Source organism: Nematolebias whitei, chromosome 2, assembly GCF_014905685.2.
Source record: "Nematolebias whitei isolate Nwh7 chromosome 2, NemWhi1, whole genome shotgun sequence".
Taxonomy (NCBI): domain Eukaryota; kingdom Metazoa; phylum Chordata; class Actinopteri; order Cyprinodontiformes; family Rivulidae; genus Nematolebias; species Nematolebias whitei.
Genome location: NC_056499.1, coordinates 10,608,539 through 10,613,799, shown reverse-complemented (window position 1 = coordinate 10,613,799; position 5,261 = coordinate 10,608,539). Strand labels below are relative to the sequence as shown.

The window sequence follows — 5,261 nt, the reverse complement described above, 5'->3', positions numbered from 1 at the left end:
TTGAATTCAAAAACACTCACTGCTTTTTGAAATGAGAAAGCTCCTCGGATGAGGAGCGAAACATCTTCTGTTACAAATAAAGTCCAGTTGTTTTTGTATTGAATGTTTTATTTTGAATTTATCATGTCCTGGATGACTGAGAATCTTCACCAGCTTCAGTGAATTATACAGATATTGTGCTAAGTATCTGTGTGGTAGTAGCTGAGAATCATTCACAGCACATACTCCAAATACTGACAAATGAGATTAAGTGCCGGTGTCATCCAATTTTCATTACAAATATGACTGTGCTTTTGGAACGATAACATTTATAACATATTGTAATAGAAAAAATAAATAAATAAATTCACGCTGCTGAGATGAGCAGTAACAGGAAGTGATGACAAAGGAGAACACCTGCATTCAAACACAACATTGCTACAATGGCTAACAACATAGACAGTAGAGAAGAATCTGTTTCTTTGAGTCTTCATCAGAGACGAAGAAGAGAGAGGTCAAAAATAGTTCCCTTTTGATGCCACTTCCTGTTTCAATTTGGCTGTGCAAAGTACAAAGAATAAAAATGCCAGTTATGCGACAAAATTGACAGAATTGTGTGTATTATGCCAAATTTTGTATTTGTATAGTAATTTTGTTTGGAATATATTTTGGGGACAAGGGGCAGATATTATAAGAACTCATTCTTCTTCTGCTGCCTTTCATTTTATTTCTGTGATTGTATATCTTTTTTCTTTTCTTTAAATTGTATTATATTTGTTGTTTGGATTAAATGAAATCAATAAATAAAACATACATACATACATACAAATGTATTAAATATCAAGATGTTTTCTTGATTTTGCTAGTATTTTGTAGAATATGCACATCACAGACACTTTAACATCAAGGTGGCGGGCAATACACATTCCTTCAAGGAAGGCCAGGCCTTTAATTTATCTTGTAATTTTGAATACTACCTGACGGCTGAATAACCACATCTTACTTTTTTTCTTAAATGCTAAAAAGACAACTCTGTGTAAGAATTATTAAGCAGCACAGATGGAAAGGCTGTCTTTGGTTCAGTTTCTTTTTGAGTCTTGTGGCAGTGAGAACTCATTAGGGAGTAATGTGAGAACTCGACTACATTGAGATGGCTCTTTAATATGCTGTTGAAGCTCTGCTTTGTAGTTTTACCACATGCAGTCTGAGTGATGAGCCTGAGGTTTAAAGTATATACTGGGGGCTCTGCGCTACTATTCACAGACCGGCTTACGCTTTCAGAATGCAGTACTGGAGGTGCTCAGCATGTTGAGTGTTTGCCAGGATTTCCTATAGGTCTACCTATCCCCAGCCTCCTGTACCATCAGTCTAATCCCAGTTCTCTGTCGGGCTTTGGCCTCAGAGGGCAGATCTGCATTTCTTCAGTGTCTTCATTTCCATAAATCGGAAGATGATCTACTGTGGTGCTCTGTCTGCAGCCGAGCTGTTTGTACGTTGTTGTGTGCTCCTCTCCGTCTCATTTATAGCACAGCAGGTTGACAGAGTAATAAAAGGATGTCAATGGGGGATTTGACCTCTACAAATACTCCAATTATTATTCCTCCAAAACACCCTATATCTGTCTGCAACCCCTCTGGACCGCAGAGGCATTCAGGTCCCAGTGCCCATAAAAATCACTTACGCTTTAACGCACAGAATGAGAAAGCAACAAGAGCGCGGCCGAAGAGAACAAGAAGCGCAGAGAAACACTCCGTTATGTTTATCACTCACACGTTCAGTGCGTCACTCAGCAACTGAGCGCTTATATCACAATTCTGCAGCTGTCTAAGACAAACATCTGTTTATATTAAACATCAGCTTCTTTCATTTTGTGTTTGGTAAAATAGTCCATCTGCCACACACACACAGTCACACATTGTAGGAAGACGTTCTACTGAAGCATACGTCTTTGCTTCCATCACTTTTTGTTTCAGCTTTTGTTCACAATCCCCTTTTTGTGTGAACTTCATCACAAAAGTCTGCAGATGTGAAGCAACAAGGACAGATTCCTCTTTGTTTTGCTTTGTGTCTTGCCCTCCCTTGCTCTTTTGTTCCTCAGGCTTTAATCATTTCTATTAACAGACCGCCTGTTTGGCCTCCTTCTACTCTTCATACTGACCACTTCTTATTCAGTCCAATCTGGTTGCCAGGTAATGCAAAATAAAAACTGGGATTTTTTTTTTTAATAAAATGTAGGACAGGATTACAGAACAGTTTTGTTTCCCAAAAATGTAGGTGTTTTAACTTAGGATCTGTAAAAAAGTATATAATTTTTGTGATCACAGATAAATAAATAATTTCCCTGCCACTATATTTGTTTATATGTATTATATTCATTTAAAAAAAAATAGTTTGAAGCTGTAGAGGAAAGTTTTAATCCAAAACTAAGGCTGGTATTTTACTGTTATGTTCAAAGTAACAATTTAGTCTGGCAGTGCAGTATATTCAAATTAAAATGTCATCATAAAAAAGAATAATCATTTAATTGTTTTAGCCAGGTTTGCTGTCTCCTGCTGTCCTCACATCGCTGGTTGCGGTGTGTTTAATCACGTTGTGACTTTTCATTAATAACCTTTATTTAACCAAAGAACCTCCAGATATAAATTGTCACTTTTTTTACGAGAGACTTTGTCATGAAGGCAGCATAGAGGTGTTCCATCACAGCAGCCGGAGAACAAATAATTTATATAAGTGACCCTGTGGACCCTTAAACAATATCTGATTTCTGTACAGCTCTGCTTCTGCAGCAGGCCTAACCTTTTATAAAGACTGTTTTTTTCTCTGGGATTCAAATCTAATTTATCTGAAAATAAATCATCTTAAATTATCTGTCTGTAGATGGATTATAATATTTTAAAAATCAGTATTTTCACACACACAAAAAAAGAAAAAAATTCTTACAATTTTAAGTGTAACGTGTATTTTTATATTTTCAAAATGTTTCCGTTAATTTGGATTCAACTAATAGTACAATGTCTTATGAACTACATATTCAAGATGGCTACCACAGCTAAACGATCTTAGCCAACACAAAAATGGGTACAACTTAGTCAGTTTTATTCATATTAAGCTAAGTTTTATTTTGGGAGTAGCTGAAGCTCAAAACCAACTCGTACTCTGAGCATTAATAAATCTAAAATAATGTTGCAATATGAAACGATCACACATAACTTCATTTACAAGGTTTGACCAAAATGGCTATTATTCTTCTCATGATAAAATGGTCTTGATGGTAGGAAATATGCATTTCTTCAACCAGTGATTGGCTTTTCACTTATATTTAAAAAAAGCTTTAAATAAAAATTGCTAGACTTTTTAATATCAAGCCCCAATGAAGGATAAAACAAGAAAAATCAAGTTTGTGTCTTGCATTTCTGCATTGTTCATGAAACGTGGATGGCTTTTTTATTGCTTTTGTTATTTCAGAGAAGCTGCAGCAGTAGAAGCTATACATTTAGAATAAAGAAAATTCAGTGAAACTTTCATTTTTAGAGGAATCTAATAACAATGGACCAAGAATCAGTTGACTGATTTTGTTCTGCGGATTTTGGCCATTTAAGTGAATCTAATTCTTCAATACCTGTGCAAACTTTATCACTTACTTTGTAGAAACATGAATGATAGAACTTTATTTAAAAAGGGACAATGTACAACTCAAACATAAATGTCATCATTTGATGTGCTGTACCAGATTATAGCTAAAGCTAATTTGCATCTACAGTCCCTTGACAAATAAACCAAAAAAAGATATACAATGCAATAATAAAATTACAAAATATAACACTGTTATTTTCAAATCCAATTACACAGACACACATACAGATAATGGCATTATATGAAATTATTCATTTCATAGAAATGAAGCCGCTACAACCAGGTCACTGCAGGCTTCAACACATTTTTTTCTTATGTAAGAATGCTCTTATGCTCTTTTCTTTATTATTTTTAGACATATGAGTTCTTCTAAAAGTTGTTAAATTATGTTCATTTAGATAACACCATTATCTGTATATTTTATTAAAAGAAAAATACATGTTGGCCCCCAACAACACTGGCTATTAGCCGGACTTATTTCAAAAATTGTGACAAAGGTGAAGGACGCTTTTTGTTAATAGTTTGAATGCATGAATGTGTTTGTGTAAATTCATGTTCTCTCTTTTCTCATCAGTGGTTATAAAAAAACATTCAAACAAGACACTCCACTAAACTTTACATGTGATCAGGGATTGTTCAACTTCACCTCCTGCCAACTTTTCTGAATACTTTAAGTATGTGTATCCAGGTTTTTGTCTATAAATTGAGTTTATGCCTTGAAGTCAAAGAGAAGCTCAGCAACATTAAAGTTCTCCCTTTTTCTCCTGTAAAGCATGCATTAAGATCAAGGGAAATATGAAACTACTTAAAATTAAGCAGCTTATGCCTTTTTGTCAAGCAGGGTCTAATCAGGGTAATTCAAGCCATTTGCTACATTCACTTGCAAGCTTAACGTGTCAACCATGACCAAATTAACAAAAAGTTGGGCTCAGTGTTTCCCTGCTTTACCATAAGTGGGATCCACACACCTGAGAGTAAGAGAACAGGCAAAGGATGAAAAGCATTAAAATATAATAATCATCTGCTTTCACTGCAGCACATTTGACTGCCAGGCCATTCTGTTTTTAAATTAATTGTTTACAACACGCCTACGTATAAAACCAACCAAAAAAATAAAAGCTAAACACTCACTTGACGCTTGTATTTTCTCTGGTGTTTGTCTCCCATCGTCAAGTTATGTAAGGGGGGTGGGGGGTGGTTTGAAATACCTTGCACGTTGTGAGTATTGCAACTTGAAAATTAAGTGAGGTAACAACCTCCATTTCGATTTATGGCTATATCTAGGTGTGAAATGTTCCTTTCAAATTTTTAGTTGTCAAGTCAAAATCCAAGATGGCCAATGTCATAAATGTCCATTCATGTTGTTAGTATGACAACTTAAAAAAATAAGTGAGGTATGAATTTCATTTTGGCATGTGGCTGCATCTACTGTAGGTGTAAGATGGGTCACTAACAAAATATGGGTTTTCATGTCAAAATCCAAGATGGCTGCTGCCATATATTTATATATGAAAAAGTTGTAAGCTGGATACATTCAAATATAAACAACATGCCGGCATCCGTTTTGGTGTGTGGCTTCATCCAGTCGTAAGAAAGGTCTCTATCAAAAACTGGGTTGTCATATCAAAGTCCAAGATGGCCATCTCCGT

At 35.3% G+C, this 5,261-nt stretch overlaps 1 protein-coding gene across 1 annotated transcript in view; it reads left to right on the top strand.

Annotated features, from left to right (window-relative positions):
* LOC119425512 (protein diaphanous homolog 3) overlaps positions 1–5,261 on the top strand; it is a 305,646-nt gene that overhangs the window by 128,261 nt on the left and 172,124 nt on the right. The window lies entirely within an intron of this gene.